Raw genomic sequence first — 23,288 nt, 5'->3', positions numbered from 1 at the left:
TTCATCCTTCAACATTTAACTTGCTGGTGATTGTGTTTTATAGTTTTTCCATGTATGGTTCTTCCAGTCTAATAAACTAGGTCACAAGTTTGAAAAGTTAACACAGGTCAACATCATTTTTTACAGCTTATTTTCTTTTCTGATATCATCATTCAACATTTTTTTTTTAAATTAGTCTTGTGGTTTTTTACAATTTCTTTTCTGTTGGGTTGTTTTGATCTCAAGGCTTGAGCCACGGGTTTTTGAATGTTAATCCGGGTTAGCTTACCTTTTATTACCCCAGTTATTTGTCTGTTACACTTTCTTGGGTTGACTCAGATTGATTTTTGTATCAATTTTATACTTTAAAAGTTTTTTCTCTCTAAATTATCGTGTTTTTTTAAACAATTATTGGTTTACTATGGTTACCTATTTTTTTTATATAGTCTTATTAAAATAAGATTAATTTATTTGACTTGATTAAGATTATAACTCGAGTGTTATTATTTTTTTTTGAAACATACTTGCATTCCCTAAGTATTGATTTTTATATAAAAAAAATTATGGATCCATGGCCGGACCGATGGCATACTGCGGGCACAAGTCTAGTTTGAAGCCGATGCTGATTTTCAATATGGATCAATGAGCTGTTGAATACAAAGCTATAATTGCTTGTCTATATAAAAAATGTTTGAAAGTTTGTGATTGTTTTTTAAAGTATTATTTTTGTTTGAAAATGTATTAAAATTATATATATAATTTTTGTTTTTTTAAAATGATCTGAAAATACAAAAAAAATTCAAAATTAAAAAAAATTAAATTGTCTTAAAAATAATTTTAAAACATAAAATAAACAATAAATGACTACAAATCCGAATGCAATTATGGCGAGGCTGCACCTCTATAGTTGCAAAGCACACGGCCATCATAGAAAAGGTCCATTACCACCTCATCTCCATGTCATGGCCTCGTGCTTAGCATGAACAAGGACCAATCTAAAATTAGGATGTCCTTATGTCTGGATTTACGCCTAATCTCTAGAGTCGTCTTAATCTTGAAGTATTGATTTTTGAAAATGAAAAGGAGAATTGAAACTTGTAATGTTTTTTTTTTATTATTAATATGGATGTCCGGGACAGTTTGTATGTACCTCGACTAATTTTACGAGTCCTAATGTTAACGATCATATAAACTTCCAGTGGTTCTAAAATTTGTGAGACTCGAACTGGTAATCTCTAAGGAGTAAATCCAGAACCTAACCAGTTGAGCTACACCCCTTAGAATTTATAGCGATGATGCATAGATCTAGCATTCTCATATGAATTGATATTATTTTATTTTTCTTAAAATTTATATTTTTATTGAGAGTATATAAGAGTCAGTATAACCAATATTTGACTAGATTTATTTTTTAATTTTTTTTTCAAGAAAAGAGAGAGAGGAGGGCTAATGGACTACTTTAAATTTACGCACAAACCATATTGCATTTTATATATTTATGTAGAGTTTAATTATTATTTCATAATAGAAGAGACAAATATAATAAAAACAAAGAATATATATATATATATATATATATATATATATAGAGAGAGAGAGAGAGAAGGAGAGAGAGAGAGAAGAGAGAGGCTCATCTAGAATCCCTGCATCTCGCTCTCTCGGCTCTCTCTAACTCCGATCTCTCTTAGAGAGCAATATGCGTGCTGCGAGCTAGTCGTGTTATTTGTCAGGGGCCAAATTATATAATAAGATATAATCTTTCTTTCTCTGAATATTTCAAGTCACGGATTACTTTTGAATCAATGAGAGTGAAATCGACGAGGATGTTTTTTACCAGTCAGCAGATATTCATACATCAAAGGTTGATATGGCCCCAGATTAATGTATGCCCTTCGAATTTCATCTTGTTGATTAACCGGGTATTTCTAAATTTGAGGACGATTACTTGGATTTCTAATTAAATAAGTAATGTCGATTCTAGTAAGAGGTTGCTCACTAATCAACGTAGATTCTTTGTAAATTGAAGCACATTGGGGCTGCTCAACCATAACTTCAACATTACATATTGGAGTTGGTTTACTATGCTGTGAGTTATCAATATTTTTTCTTTTTTTTTTCAAAAAAAGAATCAATTCTTATTATTTTGTTCATGGTTCATCCTAAAATCAAAACATATATTGTAAGAAAAAATTGATAATTTTGGTGGCTCTGCTAAAAACAAAACATAAAAAAAAATTCCAAGCATAATCAAAACAAACCAATAAAATATATCTAATTAATTAAAAAAAAATCACTATAACAAGAATTTAAAAAACAATTGCTATAACTAGCAGATCTGAGAAAAAAAAGGAGCAAAAATAGTAGAATTATAAAAAAACTTCATCAAATTATTAACAAACATCTCAAAACAAAACAAAAATAGATTTTAAATTTAAATTAGCTTATTTTGTTTGATGAAAGATAAATTAATTGATGACTATGTTTTAATTTTTTTGTAGAAAAATTTTGCTTATAATTTGTATTTTTATTTCTCTATTTAATTGGTCGCATGATTTATATTAAAATAAATTAATGATTTTATGCTCTGTTTTTTATTTCACAAAGTAATGTCTTTAAACTTTTCACTTTCCACGTATGTAAAGAGTAAAGTCACTGTAATAAGGAAGTAAATTGAAAATCAAAAGAAAATAATAAGGTCAACTTAACCTCTGGGTAATGAAAAAAAATTAAAATGTCTTGAGGGGGCCCGGGTCCTGCTTCCACCCCCTATATATATATATATATATATTGAAAGTATACATATTTATTTTAAAATTATTACATAAATAAAATTATTTTATATATTTATTTTTTTAACTATATATTTTTTTTTAATTTTTGTATCTGGTATTTTTATTTCGAGACACCGGTAACTTAAATGCAAGTAAAATCTAAATCGGTCTATTTTCGATAGCTGCCTTACCTTAATTTCTCGAATAAAAACGTTGATGCCTATCTGAAAGTTAGAATAAATAAAGAAACAAATCTTAATCCAAGACAAGGGATTACTTATTTAAAACCTTATAAATATAATAATAACCCCCCATAAAATTACATTTGTCTTGTCTAATTAAAATTTAAGAAAAAACTAAACCCTATCCGTTTTTATATTCGAGCAATGACATCTTTGCCCTTCATTACAACACAAATTAGAGGCAAGTAAAAAAATTGAAAAACCGATTAAACCAAGAAAATCGGAAAAAAATAACCGAAAAAACCGAATTGTGAAAAAAACTGATTAAACTGATTAAAATTTTTAAAAAACCGACCGGTTCGGTTTTATAAGCTTGAAACTGAAAAAACCGAACCGAACCGAATCCAAACCGGAAAAAACCGAGCCAAACCGAGCAAAATCAGTTTGAACCGGTTTTTGTCCTAAAAAACCGAACCGAACCAAAACCGGTCGGTTTGAACCGGTTTTGATTTTTTTTTTTTTTAAATTTCGGTTTAGTTACTTTTTTTTAATAAAACCGAACCGAATTGAAAATAATTAAGATAGTCTTTTCCTATAGATTCATTTGATATTATGAAATTGATCAAGGATATAATGGTTTAACTTTTCTTATATAGTTAAATTAAACAAAATACCATTAAGAAGTTTCAAAAAATAAAAGATGAGAGAGTTTTTTTGTGTCATTTCCTACTTTTTAAAGAAAAAACAATTATTTCATTGCCTTTCAAGTAAAAAAAATAATTAAAAAAGAGGTTAAGAGGTATTTTGAGATTTTCATCATGGTTGTTCTATTATAATCTAATTGAATTGGGAGCAAATAATCTTTTAACAAGTAAAAACAATAATAAAAAAAGAAAAAATTGTTAGACACTGCTTGCATTTTTTGGATGAACATGCGATATCTTTCGACAGTTAAAAAGATCCAACCATCGTGCCATCTGAAACGTTCAATAGTGGCGAAGATGATGAGGCAACTCGTGTAGTCCAAGTCACGGCGGTCCGGCATCAATGGAGTTTTTTTTTACCTCCTCCCTCTCTTTTCTCTCTCATTTTATTGAAATCCGTGGTGGGCTAACCAAATTTCAAAGTTGTCCTCCTATTTAGTTTTTCTTTCAATTTTAGTCATTCTCCTTTTGATTGGTTTTTATTTATTTTGAATTCTTCTTTTGATTTTTTTCAATTACATCTATTTTCATTTGGTTTTATTTATTTATTTATATTAAATATAGTACTTATTCTTTTGATTGTTGTTTTTTATCCTTTTTTTTATATTTGTTTATTTTTTTAATTTTCTCCCCCAACATTTTATTTCGTTTAATTTTTTATCGAATTTGGATCCTCATTCTTTTAATTACTCTTCTTTTATCCTTTTCTTAGTTTGTTTTGTTTTCAATTTTATTCATTAAGATTTGATTTTACTTAGTTTTTTTATTCAATTTTTGTCCTCATTTATTTAATTGTTTTTTTTTTTAATTTGCTTTTTTTTTTAATTTTCCCTCAATATTTTATTATATTTATTTTATATTCAATTTTGATCCTCATTCTTTTAATGATTTTTTTTGTTTTATGTCATTTTCTTATTTTATGGGGTTATCTCGGGTCGTGAGTTAACCAAGTTAACCTGGGTTATTTCAGATTTCCTTTTAATGGTTTTTTTTTTTTTAGTTTCATCCCTTAACATTAAACTATTTAATCTTGAGCTTTCTTGTGTTTTTATGTTTTTTTTTTCTATGATGTTATTTTGGATCGCAAGTTAGTCAAGTTAACATGTTACGAGTCAGTTTTTTTATTTAACTTTGATCATTTTTTCTAAATTATTTTTAGAAAACAAAAAATTTGATATCATGTCATGGGTGACGGGTTAGTAAAGTTAATCTGGATTAACTCATTTTTTTTTCTATATATATTTTTAATTTTATTAGATTATTAAATCATAAGTTTTATAAGTGTTTTTTTTAACTTTTTATTTAAAAATATCTCGATCTCATATTCTACATGTTCACCAAAATAATTCAAATTTGCTAAAATTATATTAGCCCAAACATTTGTTTTGGTTAAAAAGAATTTAACTTCGAAACCAAGCGTAGCGCGAGAAAAAAATAAATAAATCTAGTTCCTTGAACAAACAACAAAAGTTTCTCCCATTTTCCCAGAGTGATTAGCAACGTCTTCATCAACGATGATTGTCAGAAGGATTTGTCATAGACGGGCATGGAGCTCCACCCCACGAGAAATCTACCCGTATAGTACTGCTCAATCTCCAACTCCGTCTCCATTAACGTCCCACAAACTTCCTTTCATTGGTTATCCGAATAACTCTATCAACGTGAGTGACTCTTTCATATTATGTAACTTGTTAGTTAATTGCTTTGTTTTGGAATAATTTGTTAGATGGCTGTTGGGTTTTTTGTAGATCAAGATTGAGTGTAGGAAAGTGGGTTTGTGTTTGTTTTCGAGTCAAGCTTCTGTTGATGTGGGAACGAGTGCTGGAATTGTTGATGTGCCTTTGGCTCAAACTGGTGAAGGTATTGCTGAATGTGAACTTCTCAAGTGGTTTGTGAAAGAGGTAAGTGAATGAATGAAATGATCTCTGACAAAGTTTTGAGAAATGTTTGTCTTGATACTGTTTTCAAATCATAATGTTGGCGTTGATTTAGCAGGGTTTAAAATTGTTTTTTTTAAAAGATGGTAATGTGATTGTTGTTGTTGTAGGGGGATCAAATTGAAGAATTTCAACCACTGTGTGAAGTGCAGAGTGACAAAGCGACTATTGAGATAACGAGTCGTTATAAGGGGAAAGTTGCTCAATTTCTCTATGTTCCTGGAGATATTGTAAAGGTGAGAATTTCGTGTTTCACTGCTCATTGGCTTGGTGAAGAAATCAAGTTGACATTTTGAATTTTTTTTGTAGATTAATAATAATTCAATTTTATGAATTTCATATGTATGCATTTAGCGATGTGGTTTTCTGTGGGAAATGGCGTGGGATACAAAAGATGAAATTACGAAGTGGGAGACATTAATTTGGGGAATCAGTTGGAATTCAGTTTGAAACTATGTCAAACAAATATTTTTTTCTTTGACTTATGAAGCAAATTGTTATTTTGTTAGCCATGCTAGGTAACACTAGTACCTGCCTGTGTGAACCTAAAATGGGCCACAATGGCAGAGCTGGCTCAATTTCTCAAGGGGGCCCAAAAGATAGGGAGACTGTGCTCTGCACAATTAGGGGGTGTTTGTAACTTGAAGTTAGTCATGAGATTAGTTTTCATGCATGTGTATTGATATTTTGAATTTCTGGTAATATATGATATGTGCGAATAAGGGTAACTACATTGCAGGTTGGAGAGTCTCTTCTTAAAATGGTTGTTCAAGGAGCTCAAGTTCCAACGCAGAAACAAGATGTTTCTGAAAATTTTGTTTCTCATTATTCTGAGGTGAATAAATGTAAAACTGGCGGAGTCCTGTCAACACCAGCTGTGCGACACCTTGGAAAGCAATATGATATAAATCTAAATGATGTCCGTGGAGCTGGTAAAGATGGGAGAGTATTAAAAGAAGACATAGTGAGACATGCTCTTCTGAAAGGAATCATTAAAGATTCAATTGGCATTGAGAATGCTGATTCCAGAGACCAATTTTTGAAAGGTGAAGAGGACCACTCATATGTGCCAGCTGAATTAGGATCACAACATGGTGATAAGGCAGTTCCCCTAAGGTAAATATTAGATACAAATGTGTACTGAAACACCTTTTTTCTATCATTATTTTTCAGGAGGAGGGGGCAGGAATATACAAAACTACTTTCCTTGGCATTTTACTCTTCACAATACTACTAAATTTTTCTGAAGAATTGTAGGATTAGGACAACATGACAATTTCTTACACTGCAGATGAGTCAACTTTCCCTATCATTTCAATCATAACGTCAATTAATTGTTATCCAAGGCATAAGCAGGCAACCATAACCATGTACATGTAGTTAGTTGTGTTCGATGATAGGTGGATCCCTACTGATGAAGTTTTTTAACATAGGAACTGTATATAGAAAATCATACATATCTTGTGAATTCAACAATCTCAAATAAGTTTTACATGGGATGGAAGAACACTCGTATTGTAAATCTTGTACTGTGAGATATGATAACTTTTAATTTTAAATTCCAAAATTATGCTGTAAAATCTAAACCTTTTTACTGCAGAACCCCTAATCTTTTGTGTGCATCTTTTACTCTGAAAACCAAATCTTTCACTGTAAAGTCTAAACCCTTTCCTTAAAGACAAAATCTTCCCCCCTCTCCCTAAAACTCATTTTTGTTGGTGTATTGATACTGGACAGTTATTTGTTCAATTCCATGTACTAGGAATTCTTAAAGAGTATGTTTATTAGGCAAACCACTTTAAATTTAGAGTTAATGCAAAGTCATTGCTTTTTTTTTCCAGGGGATTCCATCGTGCGATGGTGAAAACAATGTCCATGGCTGCAAAAGTTCCACATTTTCATTATGTAGAAGAGATAAATTGTGATGCATTGGTGGAGCTTAAAGAAAGTTTCCAAACAGTAACACTGAACCAGGTGTGAAGCATACATTCCTTCCATCTTTGATAAAGTCACTTTCAGTGGCCATCAGCAAAATCCGTTGATTAATAGCTGCTTTAATGAGGACTCAATGGAGGTCGTCCTGAAAGGTTTGTTGATTTATTCTTCTTTGCTGCTATAATGTTGCTTACTGCCTCTAATTTCTGATGGGCACATGCTCAACGAGTAGTAGAAAACTAAGATTTCACAGTAGGCATTTCAGTGTATGGGCACTATGATTCTTGCTTATGAAAGCATTTCTGCTCAACGTAATTTAAAATGGTAATTTTAATGTCCTATGCAAGTCTTTGAGAATCTAACAAAGCTTGAATTAGATCCCGTGCCAAACAAAAAGTTTATAATAAGAGAAACATTTTTGTATTATAGATTGACAATAAGTCACCGGTATTGACTGCTCCTATAAAACCAATATGAATTATTGTACTTCAACAGAAGATGGGTGTATCCACCAGAGGCTCTATATTTGGTTCTACAAGGATGTATGGGCACATGTTTATATTTCTTCTTGATGGAAGAATTGTTAGTTCTGATGTAAAATAATTATTGCTCTTTTGAGATCTATTATTCAGCATGTTGCTTGGATTATGTTGAGTATTCTTATTGATGCCCTTAACCCTCTTTTCTAGTTTTGATTGTGGTCACAATAACTGTTGAATGTCATAGGTTCCAACAATATTGGAATTGCCATGGCTACTCCATCTGGTTTAGTTGTACCCAACATAAAGAATGTCCAGTCTCTTTCCATCTTGGAGGTTGTTTCACTGATTCCTGTCTGTTTTATTTACATAAGAAACTATCTTCTATTCCACTCTGCTTTTTAGCTGGCAGCTTCTTTCTTTATTGAGTTTGACCTCAAACATTTTTCTTTACACACTTAATAGTTACTGGAGAATATATAACCTGATTGATTTGATAATGAGAGTTAAAATGGTCTAATATATATTCAAATTGAAACCAGTGTTTTTTTTTTTAAGGTCGAAACTTGCTTTATATGCATTCTTATGGTTAGGATCACTCATCAGTATAGGCAAGAATGAAATAGTTCCTTTTATATATATATATATATATATATATATATATATATATATATATATATCAATCATGTTTTGCTCTCAAATGTGTTTACTTTCAGATCACTTCTCCTTAAATTTTGTTGTATTTTTTTTCCTTTTTAATGGTTTTATTGACAATGTCCACATATGTATTTAGATAACGAAGGAGCTTTCACGGTTGCAACAATTGACCTTGGCTAATAAGCTCAACCCAGAGGACATAACTGGTGGAACAATAACACTAAGCAACATTGGAGCAATTGGTGGGAAGTTTGGTGCTCCCATACTGAACTTGCCTGAAGTGGCCATTATTGCAATTGGCCGAATTCAGAAAGTGCTTTGTTTTGCAGATGATGGAAATGCATATCCTGCATCAGTTATGATGGTAAACAGTGTTTCAGTTACTTCATGCTCATTCTTTTTTATATGTTTAAGAGTAATCCTAAGAGCTAACACCATCTTCCAAATGACCTTGGGATATACACCATTATATTTATATGCTCATTATTTTGGAAATAAACTACTGTAACTAGGCACATCATTCTTGAGAAAAAGTAAACCACGGTCCATTGTATAGGAAAATCTTATTACAAAATCAGCATGCAATTTCAAACAATTAGTGAACTCGTGACAAAAATGGCTAAAATTGTACGTTGCACTTACTGATTGTAAATACTATGGCGCTTATAGCTTTCCATTGTTATTGTGGATTAATCTGCCTCTCTGGCATGCCTCTTTCTCAGGTAAATATAGGGGCAGATCATAGAGTGTTGGATGGGGCGACTGTTGCAAGATTTTGCAATGAGTGGAAACAGTTAATTGAAAATCCAGAGCTGCTCATGTTGCTTATGAGATGAGTTGTCTTGACTGGTTGCAATATGACATGTTTTTATCACACGCAGCACCTCTTTAGCGTACAGTTACTGAACCGGGAAAGAAAAATACAAGTTGTAAGTTCTGGAAATCGTATTCAATAAGATTTAAATCATGAATAATAAGGTTCTCGTTTAGTCCATTATTGTCCATAGATGCTTAATGATCCAGATATATGTTTATTTTTTCTTGATGCAGCATGAGTTAGGATGGGTTAAACTTGCTGCCTTTATGTTACTGCTTGAAGATGAAAACTTCCTGTTGTGTTTGAATTGCTGAGCTTACAAGCGTCTAATGATCTGGAAATAAGGTTACTCGTATTCTCTTCTTTTGCCATACACGTAATGAATTTTTGTAAGCTTTTAGTCTTGGATGACAAATCTGAGCACAGTAATTACGCCAACTTCTGTTTTTTCTTCCCCTCTTTGGGTGCATTAAACGGCCCTACGCTACATAATGGAAGGCAGCATTTCAATCTCTATTCCGAGGCCTAAACCTGAAACCTAAGAGCAAAAAACCAATGTCTTTATCTTTCACGAATCCCATGTCTTAGCATTGGGGGTGTTCCGTCTGGAGCTGGGGTCGATGGCTGGACGAGCCCGTTGTAACTAAGAGAATTGGGTGTAATGAGGAAATAAAAGGAAAGAGTTAGCTCGAGAGAAAGGGAAGAAACTATCGTTAGTTATAATATTGTAGCTCTTGTCTTGTATTTTATTCAATAATAAATATTTACATGTGTACATAACAACTAGCCCTAGCCCTAGCAAAAGTTTGCGTGTGATATTGTGAATTAATTTTTTAAATTAATAATGCAAAATCAGTCGGACTACATAATTTGTTTATCTTGATATAATTTGTAAGAAAATGGAATTTATTGAAACAAAAGTTTTTGCAAACTTGAAACGCTTAGTCCCCATCTATTAAATAGCTTGTAATGAGGAAGTAAAGTTTTCAGCTAAACTATCTCAATAAAGTGGTTTTTTTGGGTGATGATTTTCGGTTCGGTTTGGTTTTTATAAAAAAAAAGTAACCAAACTGATTTTTTTTTAAAAACCGGAATCGAATCGAAACCGATTCAAACCGACTGGTTTCAGTTCGGTTCGGTTTTTTAGGACAAAAATTGGTTCAAACCGGTTTGAGTTGGTTTTTTCGGTTTGGCTCGGTTTGAGTTCGGTTCGGTTCGGTTTTTTCAGTTTTAAGCTTATAAAACTGAAACCAAATCGAACCGGTCGGTTTTTTTAAAATTTTAATCGGTTTAATCGGTTTTTTTTCACGGTTTGGTTTTTTTGATTATTTTTTTTCTGGTTTTCTTGGTTTTCTCAGTTTTTTTGCTCATCCCTAATTCTTTTAGCCCTTTTTAGATTAAAAAAAAAAAATTCAAATTCTTTATTAACTTACTTCCAACCTTAAAGTGTGTGTGTATATATTTGTATTAAATTAAACCATTAATTCGATCATATTCAAACGTGTTTGGTTCTAGTTTTATTGATTTTCAGGCTTTAGATAGGACCCCAGAAGACTTGATTTCGAATTAATGCCTATCTTGTTTTCGAATTTTTAGTCTTAGAAATAATTAATGATATGTTCTCGTTACTTGAGAGGTTTTTACTTTTATGCATCTTAATGATAATTTATGGGAAAAGTGGCGCTTAGCCTTATTTATAATGTCCATACTCTTTGAAGCTTGCAGAATCCATGTGAGAAGGAAGTCATTTCTTTTTTGAATTGAGTTCTGTGTTTCATTGGATTACATGAACACTGCTTAGCAGTCATCTGGCATGGCGGGTGTCTTCCGCCCTTTATATGGGATCTATTCAAGTGTTTGAGGAGAGAGATAGGAGTTGTGGCCATCCCCATGAGAGAAGAGAATTTTCAGATGTCTCCTGGTGTTATCATGTACAGATCAAGATTCCGGTAATAGCTCAACCCTCCTGTAAAGCCTTTCTGCTCAAATTTGCTGGTGTAGTACTAAACATCTTCTTCAGACAACCAACCAAAGAGGGCAAGACAACTGGAGAGACCAGAGGCTCTCACCTTTAGGTAAGAAAAGTGGAGCTAGAGTACGGTAGGCAAAGAATTCCTTGAGAGGTCATCTCTGCAAAATCTTCTACTCTAAGTTATTAAAATTTAACTCTGTCTGGTCTGGTCTAAACAAACACAAATACCAAGCTATCAAAGCACCGCAATCATGCCCCACAACCAAACCCTTGTCTTGATTCGGAGCCAGGACATCAAGCAACCCAATCTAATCACCAACCACATGGAGACAGGTGTAACTAGCTAGCAAACTCATCCGGTGCAATATCTGTGTCACCAAACCCTCTCAAGTCCGGAGCCACAGCTCTGTAGCCAAGTGAGGACGTAGCCTCAATCTGGTGTCTCCAGGAGTACCATAGCTCAGGAAACCCGTGGATGAAGAGAATAACTGGGGCATTCATTGAGCCTTTGATTGCCACATACCAGGAATCAAAAAAGAGTACAGAGATTAGTACTAGCTAGGAATGGAGTCATGAGAATTGACAAATGGGATAGGATAGCGTGGTTTTATCAACTGCTTTGTTCTTGTAATCACTGAATTGATAGAGGGCGTGGGATGGGAACGATGAGAGTGTTTTATAGGTGACAAAATAGTTTAGGAGGCGCATGAACAAGGATAGATTTAGCAAGTGTTATCATGCAAGTGATTCCAGACGTGGTGTGTTGAGTTTGGTATTTGACGAACTTCTGCTTTTTTAGAACGGACAAAGAAGCTGTTAATTCATAACAGTGTCAAGCTCTTTCTTCGTTGATGAAAGAGGGAATCTGTGGGCAAGGACTCACGAATGCGAGTAAAACTCGGTTTGTTAACGGTAATTTATATGAAATACTAATAAAAAAAAACCTTTAATCATTTTAAAAGAGGGTGATAGAAAAATCGCTATATTTTTAGTGATAATTATTTTTTTATATATATTTTTTAAGTGTTTTTTAAGTTCCATAGTCTTTCTCTTTGTTCAACATTACATAAAATAATAGGCATATCTTTCTATATATAGAAAAATTTAAAAATCTTATAAATAACAAAATATCACGTATATTCTTTTTGGATAATTTTTAGAACTTATTTAATCAAGTTGTTACTTGATTTTTTCAGGTCTAAAATTGTAATTTCCTGTATAAATTATACTCTAGTTCTTAATTTCTAAAATCTATTTACAATCAGGTTACACTTGATTAATCATACCATTTTAATTTTTGATTAATAGTTTTTATGTGTGTGACCCATTAGATTTCTGATAAGTATAATTTAAGAATCAAGAAGAAGACAGGGAAAAGAGAAGGTTGTTTAAGAAATAACTGCATATCCTTTCGCTGAACTCTTTTAGGCTATATATAGATATAGCAGTACAGGTAGGAAAAATAACAAACATGGCTACAGAATAGAAATGCTGAAAACAGAACAAAACAAACTGACTCAACAGACAAATGACTAAATAAAAAAATTAGACTAAGTCTTCCACTTTGCCACTAAACATTGTGGTCTCTTCCATCTTGCCAATACACAATTACACATAGTGGTCTTCTCATCCCTGCATGTCATGGTCTGCTAGTGTGCAATCCCTGCATGTCGTGGTCTGCTAATGTGCCACTACGTTGTATGTGAAGTGGTGAAGTGGTACATATCATTCCCTACCCCTTAAAGAACCTGTCCACAAGGAGGAAGTCTGGATAGGACTTGGAGAAACGCCACTCATTTTCCCAAGTAGCGTCTTCTGCTGGTGCACCCACCCATTTCACCAAAATTTCAGATTTTGGACTATAGTTACCTTTGCGTATCACACGCCGGTCTAAGATAACTTCAGGTTGGGGAAGAACAACTGAAGTAACCGAGACAGGGGGAAGTTCAGGAGAGGAAGGAGTAACTGGACCTAAATGCTTCCTTAACAAACTGACATGAAATACATCATGGATTTGAGAACCAGGAGGCAAGGCCAGGTTATAAGCCACCAAACCGACCTTCTCCAACACTTTATATGGACCAAAAAATCGTGGGGCGAGTTTAAGAGAAGCTCGAAAAGCCACAGAAGTTTGCCGATAGGGCTAAAGTTTTAAATACACATAATCTCCCATAGTGAATGATACCTCCCGCCAGTGTTGGTCCGCTTGACATTTCATCCGATTTTCAGCCAATTGAAGGTTATGGCGCAACTCAAGTAGGATGGTATCCCTGTCACGCAGGTATTCATCAACTGCTTGGACGCGAGAAGTGCCGGGTATATAAGCCAGTAAGTTGGGAGGGGGAACTCCATAAACAGCTTCAAAGGGTGTCATCTTGGTGGAGGAATGAATGGAAGTATTGTAACTAAACTCAGCCCAGGGAGTCCATTCAAACCATTTGCGTGGCTGGTCTCCTGCAAAACAACGTAAATATTGTTCCAAAGTCCGATTGACAACTTCGGTTTGGCCGTCAGACTGGGGATGGTAACTTGAACTCATACACAACTTGGTTCCCTGCAGATTGAATAGTGTGCGCCAAAAGGCACTAATAAACACCTTGTCCCAGTCACTAACTATGAAAGTTGGAATTCCATGCAGACGAACCACATTGGCAACAAATTCCTTGGCAACACTGACTGTAGAAAATGGATGTTTCAAGGCAACAAAGTGAGCATATTTGGTTAATCTGTCAACAACGACCATGATAACAGTATAACCATTAGAAGATGGTAATCCTTCAATAAAGTCCATGGAGACATTAGTCCATATTTGAGTAGGGATGGGTAGAGGCTGAAGCAATCCTGCTAGCTGCATACAATCTGTTTTAAACCGCTGACAGACATCACATTGTTGCAAGAATTCCTTCATATGCTGCCACATATTATACCAAAAAAAACTCTGTCTGATGCGAGATAGAGTTTTATGAAACCCAAAGTGTCCACCTACAGGTGACGAATGACAGTCAACCAAAATATTTGGAATCAAAGGGGAGCTGGAGCTCAAATAGATTTTGTCTCACTTAACCAAACGCCATCACGGAGGAGCAGCTGATGGTCGGCTTGAGAGGGTTGTTCGTGTAGTAAGTTAGCATAAAAAGAGTCCTGCTGGACTTCCTTCTGAAGCAGTGGCCACCAATCTGCATGTGGTTGAGAAATGGATATAAACTGGAATTCAACTACACGTGATAATGAATCAACACCTTGATTTTCAGGCCCACGTTTATACTCAATTTTGTAATCATAACCAAGCAGTTTTGGGAGCCAGCATGTTTGTGCAGGTGTAGTAATTCGTTGCTCCAGGAGATATTTGAGACTTTTGTGATCAGTGCGAACTGTAAAAGGTTTCCCCAACAAGTATGGACACCATTTCTTGATTGCCTTGATGATTGCCAACATTTCTTTTTCGTATGTGGACAATACTAAGGCTGACCCTTTCAATGCTTCACTAAAATAGGCAATCGATTGGTTTTGTTGAAGCAGAATTGCACCAAGTCCTATTCCACTAGCATCGCACTCAATGACGAATTGTTGAGTAAAATCAGGAAGGCGTAAAATTGGCGGGGATGTTAGTGCTTCTTTCAACTGTTGGAAGGCCTTCTCTGCTGCATCGTTCCACTAAAATCCATCTTTGCTCAAAAGATGGTGTAGAGGTGCTGCTATACACCCAAAATGACGGATAAATTTTTGGTAGTAACCTGCTAAACCAAGAAATCCACAGACCCCTTTTGCTGTTGTTGGTGGTGGCCACTCGATGACAGCTTGGATTTTGGTGGGATCAACCGATACTCCTTGCTCAGAAATGATGTGGCCCAAGTAACTGACCCGTAAAACTTCGAATTGACACTTGGACAATTTGGCAAATAAACTGTTAGCTGATAGGATCTGTAGAACAGTTTGCAGATGAGTGAGATGGTCCTCCCATGATCTTGAATATAGTAGAATGTCATCAAAGAAATGTTGCTGGCGCATTGGTGAGACCAAATGGCATCACAATAAATTCATAATGCCCTTCATGAGTTCTGAAAGCTGTTTTATGAATGTCAGCATCATGCACGCGGATTTGATGATATCCAGAATGTAAATCCAATTTAGAATAAAATTTGGCGCCATGCAGCTCATCTAATAGTTCATCAATTATTGGAATTGGATACTTATCTTTCACCATGATGTCATTGAGAGCTCGATAATCCACACAAAATCGCCATGCACCATCAACCTTCTTCACTAATAGAACTGGGGAGGAGAACGGGCTGTGACTTAGTCTGATTAAACCAGATTGCAGAAGCTCCTTGACCATTTTCTCTATTTTAGTCTTCTGATAATAAGGATATCGATATGGCCTCACAGTGATTGGTCCCGCTGTAGGAAGCAATGGGATATGATGGTCATGTGACCGTTGTGGAGGTAAGCCGGTCGGGGTTTCAAACGCCTGAGAAAATTGAGCTAAAAGTTGACTGATCTCAGAAGGATAGGACGGTGGTTCGCTGTTGCTGTTGGAAGGAATTATTTGGAAGAATAATCCCAAGCCTTGTAATCCATTGAACTCCTTATCTATTAAGGCTTCAATGCTAGTTCTCCCTAATCCCTGAAATGTGTGAGAAATTCCTGCAATGTTGAAATTCATGGTGAGCTGCTTGTAATCAATCCTGACTGGTCCAAGAGTTGCAAGCCATTACACTCCTAATACCAATTGGCATGCTGCGACAGGAAGAATGTAGTAATCGGTGGTGACAGGAAGCCCTTGAATGATGAGGGTGAGATCATGACATTGTCCAGCACATTCGATCTTTTCTCTGTTAGCCACCATGACTTGTAATTGCTTACCCTGAGTTACTGGTAATCCGAATCTAGAGACTAAAGCCTGATCAATAAAATTGTGAGTGCTACCTCCATCTATCAGCACCGTTACATTCTTGTTTTTTAACTTGCCAAGGACGCGTATGGTTTGTGGATGTTCGGTTCCTGTAATTGCATGAAAAGAAATTTCAGGTAGAACTTCTGAAAGTTCTAGATCAGGTTGGTTGATCTCAACGTCTTCGGTATCCATATGAGGTGAATCTTCGATCATAAACAATTGTGGTCGGGCACAACGATGTCCTGGAATGAACTTCTCATCACAGTAATAGCATAACCCTTTCTCTCATCGTTCTCGTGCCTCTTGATTGGTGATTCTGCGGAAGGTTGTTGGTGGGTTATTGGAACTTTGGCTATGACGCTGATTTGGTGGAGGTCCTAACACCCCAGCCACTGGATTGGAGGAGGTTTTTGCTGCTGTATAAGCTGGTTGGAAACGGAGTGGTTGAATTGGTCTCTTCTACAGCTGGTTGCGTTCCTCAATTAGTCGAGCCACCCCTATTGTATCTGCCAAGGTTACAGGCTGTTTAATTTTCACATCTATGCGAATGTCATTTCTGAGTCCTGCAATAAAACAACCTATTAAAAATTTTTCGGGCAGGTCGTCCACTCTGTGAGAAAGCCTTTCAAAAGCTTCTTGATAAGCTGCGATGGTGGTGGTTTGTTTAAGGCGTGTCAGAGCTTCTGAGGGATCCTCGTAGTCGGTTGGACCAAACCGGAGTTGTATAGCATTAGTGAACTCATCCCATGTTAATGGTCCACAGAATTTTGCCAACCACCGGTGCCACTGTAAGGCGATGCCTTCTAAATGGAATGAGGCCAGCTGAACTTGTTGGTCTAACGCAATATTTTAAAATTCAAAATATTGCTCTGCCTTGTAAATCCATCCCGTTGGATCATCACCATTAAATTTTGGAAAGGACAACTTGAGGTTGTGATGAGAGTAGTCTTTTGTAGTGTTAGAACGAGAAGTATGTGGGTGTGAGGATTCATCACGAGCAAAGGGGTTTGTTTCAGAAGAGTTATTGTTTTGGCTACGAGAAGCTCGAAGAGCTTGGAGCTCGGTTAACACTGCTTGTAAGGTTGCGTTCACCTGATCGAAACTGATCTCATGTCGTGCCAAGATTTCATTGACATCACTGCAGAATTTTGCATTTGTTTTACCGTGAGTGTCCATGGTTGCAACTAGGCTCTGATACCACTAATAAGTATAATTTAAGAATCAAGAAGATGATAGGGAAACAAGAAGGTTGTTTGAGAAATAACTGCATATCCTTTCGCTGAACTCTTTTAGGCTATATATAGATATAACAGTACAGGTAGGAAAAATAACAAACATGGCTACATAATAGGAATGCTGAAAACAAAACAGAACAAACTGACTCAACAGACAAATGACTAAATAAAAAAATTAGACTAAGTCTTCCACTTTGCCACTAAACGTCGTGGTCTCTTCCATCTTGCCAATACACAATTACACATCGTGGTCTTCTCATCCCTGCATGTCATGGTCTGCTAGTGTGCAATCCCTGCATGTCGTGGTCTGCTAATGTGCCACTACGTTGCATGTGAAGTGGTGAAGTGGTACATATCAATTTCCTAATAAGTTGGTCCAAATATAAATCACAATCCTAAATAAAATATAATTAAATAAATTAAATAAAATAATTTATTATCAATTCAACAATGAATTGATTTCTATTTGATGATAAAATACAATATCTAACAACCCGTCATGATCTCATAAATATTAGAAAAGTCATAAGTGGTGTGGTTTGACTTAACCTTTTAGTGACCGGTTTCTCAGTGTAATTAATTTCCATTCTTCAAGAATGTTCCAAGTGTAGACCTACTATGAGGATCAAACCACTCTTGATTTAAAGGTTTATAACTCCATATTCATTGATTAAAAGGTAAGCTCTCGATCAGCCCGAATCTACCATTGCAGGGGAGGCTGATCAGGGACAAAGATGTTGTTGAGTTTATTGAGTTAAATGAGATACAAACTTATGATGAGGATAATTGCTACTTGTAGAGGAGATGATTCTCACTCAAGTTATGGTGGCTGACACCTCTGAGAAGGTCGGAGATGCCACATTCATTCTCTTGAAAGTGACATCTTGATCAGCCTTCGTCTGTTGAAGAAGATGGTGAATGAGACTGGATGACGTGTTACTTATTTCTTCATTAAAATTTGAGCAACGCGCCGTTCTTTTAAACCCTGGAAATTAAGGCTTTTAAAAGAAACATTTTAGGGAAATTTCAATTTAGTCCCTGTTTTTCCAAATTGAGCATATGCGTTCTCATTTGACCCTAAAACTTCTTAATATTTGCAATTGCACCTCTAAAACCTTGATTTAAATCCTTTAATTTGAGTGTCTTTTTACTTTGATCCTAGGTTTCCAGATTATGCAATTTCAACTCCTATCAATTATCAAACTTTCAATTTTTTTCAAATTGACCCTTGATTTCATCAATATCAGTCCAAAAACTCACACATTTTTTGCACTTTGGTCCTTGGTTTTAAAATTCTTCAATTTGACCCTCAACCAGCCTTCAATAATTAAGTTTCTTTCAATTGAACCCCTGATTTCATCTGATTAAGCTTGTAAAAATTAAATTTGGTCTTCTAAAATTTTAATTTTTTCAATTAAGCCTAAATTAGGCTTGCAAACTTAATTTTTCATCAATTAAGTTCATAATAAAATTAATTTGAAATATTAAAAATCTAATTAAGTCCTTGCACTTAGTTAATTCTTTTAATTTTGGCTTACATTAATTTTTAAACTTAATTAATTCTTTAATTAGTCCCATAACTAAATTAAATTAACCTATTGAAATCTAATTATGTTCTCAAACTTAATTGTTATACAAATTCATCTAAGATTCACTTGAGTTAACCTTGAATTTGCATTGGCTCCCACATTTAGGCCCTTCAAATGCAATTGAGTTTTCAATATTATCAAAGATCTAGTTTGATCATTTCATCTCTCGTTTATGTATTTGGATCCCTCTTCAGCCTGTTCTTGCCAACCAAGTATATAAAAAAACAAACAAACATGATAATTTTGGGAACCTAAAATTGGGTTATGACATATATTTTGATAATAAAGTAGTGTATCAACCATTTTCAATATCTTTGAACTTTCAATGGACTTAACTCATTTAAGGATCTTACTATCTATGGGTTGATTTTCAATGCTTGTTTCACATACACTCAAAACACTCTTGCAAATAGAAACAAAAACAAAATTTTCTAATTATCTTTTTATATAGGGAAAAAATAAAATCATGTATTCAATATCTTTCAACTTTCAAGAGACATGACCTGTTTAAGAATCTTACCATCCACAAGTTGATTTTAGATAAAAAATAATAATAAAACAATCAATACTTATTAATATACATCTAAAGCAATCTGTAACAACCCCGATTTTCTATGTCTTTTTTCGCGATACATTGAAAATTTTCAGGTAATTTTTTTTAATACAGGCTCCACCAAAATTTCTACAAAAATTTCGATCGAGTCTCCCCTATACTGGGAGGTTTCAAGTTATCGATAAAATCATATTACATCTCTAATTTTTTTCCACATCCCGATCCAATCATCCTGGATCTCAACCCAACTCATCATTATCAACATAACACATCTTATTCAATAACATCATATAATGTAATTCAAGTGAAAGATTCGATTTCAACTATAAACATGCATGGTTAAATAGGTACTTAGAGTTACAAACATAAAATTAAAGTCATACATTCAAATTTATGGATTACTATTACATTTCAAGTTTTAAGAGATAAATCTCTTAATTTACAAATAATTACATGGTCAAAAGCAAAAGGTAACTAAATATCACTCCTGATGTGACCCTGATGGACCTGAAAATAGAAATTAACGTGTACACATAAATATAAAAAGGTAGTAACAAACAATATTAATGACAGATAATAATCTCCATGGAATTTCTTTTGATGCATAAAATCAGGCATAAACCTCTTTTACAACATACATTTTCCATCTATTACTAATATCCATCTAATATCCTATCCCATTTGTCGAGAATAATTTCATCTTGCAAACCTCAACACAACTCAACAATTTTCGAACACCATCTCCTTATAAATCAATTCTCACTTGATATCAAGATATTTTTGTTTTGGTATCATTAGCTTATCTCATTCTTTTGGAATAACTAATCAATATTTTCCCTCCCATTTTCTGGAAGGTACTTGCCGATACTAAAGAATCTCATTAGTATCATCAGTCTCCAAATATTGTAATGTATCCTTAGCCACCGACACGATGGTGACCAATTATCTATCATTTCTCCTTCAATCTCCAAGTCATTGTGTATACCTAATCCATACTAAGGTATGTAGGATAATTACGTCTATTTTAGAGTTATCATTGCTAATTCGATACCTATCAATGTAAGGTAATTGTATCCATCCTAATAATAACATAATTAATTTGATACGTAACAATGCACGCAAGGTACTCATATTCGTTCAAACATCATCCTAACTAATAGAGGTATACCGTTGTACGCAAGGTACTCTTATTCATTACAATAATATTATCACAAGTTTGATACATATCAATCTACATAAGGTACTCATATCCATTTCAATTATATCATAACTACTTTATACACATCATAGCACGCAAGGTACTCACATTCATTCCAATATTATCGAAGCAATAAAACAATAAATTCTGAAATTTATCAATAAGTTTACACAAATTAAAAAGACAAGGTGCGATGTACTTATCTAGAGTATGTACACATGCTGGCACTCCATGCAATTGTCCAATCCCCACAGCTTCCCCTGTACCACCAGGGATTAAGTTTTTATAAAAAATATAACCAACATCAGAACTTCATTTAATTCTCATTCAATTAGTATTCTCAAACTAATCAGAAGGAATTTCCTTATAATCTCATACTCTTACCCATTTTCATGTTTATATGCATTCTTATAATTTTGTTATTAGAACCATCACTTAACAACAATTCCAAGCAAAGATTAAAAATTATCTAATTCTGATCAATTTAGCTTAACCAACTCAAAACACCATCTAATTCTGATCAATTTTGTCTCTATGAAAGGCTAAAACATAGAAATACAACTTTCATGAAGAAATCAACTCCAAATTATTTTGTTTTAAGGCTTAAAATCAACAATCACAATAGCCCCTCTTTTATAGCTAAAATTTTGGACAATGAGGATTTTTCATCCCTTGGAAATCCTTTTCAACCATTTTCAACTTCCAACTTATTTTCATGCATAAACAACATTATCCAAGGTCATTTGGCATCATTAAATCACAAATTTAAACCAATTCTAAAAATTCAAACAATTTCCCTACCTCTACAATATAGCAAGATTCAACCAAAATAATAGAAACTCATCCCTTTGGAATTTCTCCTATTTTGTTTTACACACACTACATATGCTATTATCCTTATTTAGTATTATTAATACAATAAAACAACAAACCATTCATTTTCTTTCACTTTCTCCTCATGCAATTAAATATATGAGACAAACCTTAACAATTAATATTCTTACATCATTATCACAACAATAATTCACCCTATTAGTTGGAATTCATGATAATCTTCATTAACTAATCAATTTGCCAAAAAAATACTTATGGCCAGCCTTAAATATGTTTTATTTTCACCTGAAAATTTTCAATGTATCATAAAAAAGACGTAGAAAATCAGGGTTGTTACAATTGGTATCATAGCGTGGTTGTGATTCAGTAGACTTTATAAGCATGGAAAGTATAATGAATCGCGTATCTTAAGATAGAATGAACTAGACATGTAATATATATATATATATATATATATATATATATATATATATATGATACCATTTTAAGTAGAAGACATTATCATTATATAGAAGACATAATTATATAGAAGAGAAAACCTCAGTACGTGGCGTTGTTATACCTGAGAATGATCTAGAAGATCGGGTCACATGTTTCCAGCCTATATACTGATTTTGTGAAAATAAATGCAAGTAAATATAAACAGATTTCTGATGCGAATAGACAAGGCAAGACCAACAATGTCAGGATCCTTGATCAAACACAGAGCATACTTAAATGTACATAAAATATAATAAGAATGTAAATAACGAAAATAAAATCTTACCTAAATTTGTAATGTAAATAAATACAGGAGATATTGGTAACAGAGGAGAATGTATATGGGCTACAGATATGAGTTACAGGGGATAATCTAATTTTTCTGAGGGAAAATGATAGTCTGTCTTCTGAGGTTTTAGGAGTCCCTTTTTATAGATGAGTTGTCATGGAAGAGGCCAAAATGTCTTGTTGAAAAGCTTGGAGATTCCTTCAGAACCCATGTGAACCCATGTGGTATTGCCTGCCATGATTGGGTGACGACATAATGGAAATTGTCCATGTTTTTTGTGGGATTTTCATTTGTTGTCTTCTTGCCACCGACACTTGATTTTTCTGTTTGTAGTAGCAGGTAATATTTATAGGAAAAAGCCTAAAACAAATGGGCTTAAAATAAAAAGGGACTCAAAACAGTTGAGTCGAAAATATATGGGCTCTAAACAGATGAGCCTGAGTAAGCCTGAAATACTCTTTTTTTTTAATGTCGCTTTATAGGCAACAGGATACCAAAGCAGTCATCTTCATTATCGTCTCTAAGGGAAACGACAGGAGTTGTCGAGCCAGATGAGCTGGATTGGGACAAGACTGTTTTTGGGTCTTGGCTTTGTATAATGCCTTGTACTATTTGTAGGTATTCTTCCTCCGTTCTAGCAGAGGCAAGGAGAGCTGTTGTTTGAGCCTTTCGGGCTAGAAATTTTGATTGAGGATGATGATTAATGATGGGAGCTATTTCGTGTTTTTATAGCCATTCCGTAACAGCTAATTTGGAACTTTTGGACTCAATTGCAAAGGAATC

The 23,288-nt window shown here is 34.1% G+C and overlaps 1 pseudogene; it reads left to right on the top strand.

Annotated features, from left to right (window-relative positions):
• Positions 1–5,037: 5,037 nt before the first annotated feature.
• LOC18101822 (lipoamide acyltransferase component of branched-chain alpha-keto acid dehydrogenase complex, mitochondrial-like) lies at positions 5,038–10,316 on the top strand (annotated as a pseudogene).
• The last annotated feature ends 12,972 nt before the right edge of the window (positions 10,317–23,288 follow it).

This window comes from Populus trichocarpa, chromosome 8 (genome assembly GCF_000002775.5).
Source record: "Populus trichocarpa isolate Nisqually-1 chromosome 8, P.trichocarpa_v4.1, whole genome shotgun sequence".
NCBI classification, from domain to species: Eukaryota; Viridiplantae; Streptophyta; class Magnoliopsida; order Malpighiales; family Salicaceae; genus Populus; species Populus trichocarpa.
Note: the sequence above shows the minus strand (reverse complement) of the source record. Positions and strands in the feature narration are given on the sequence as shown.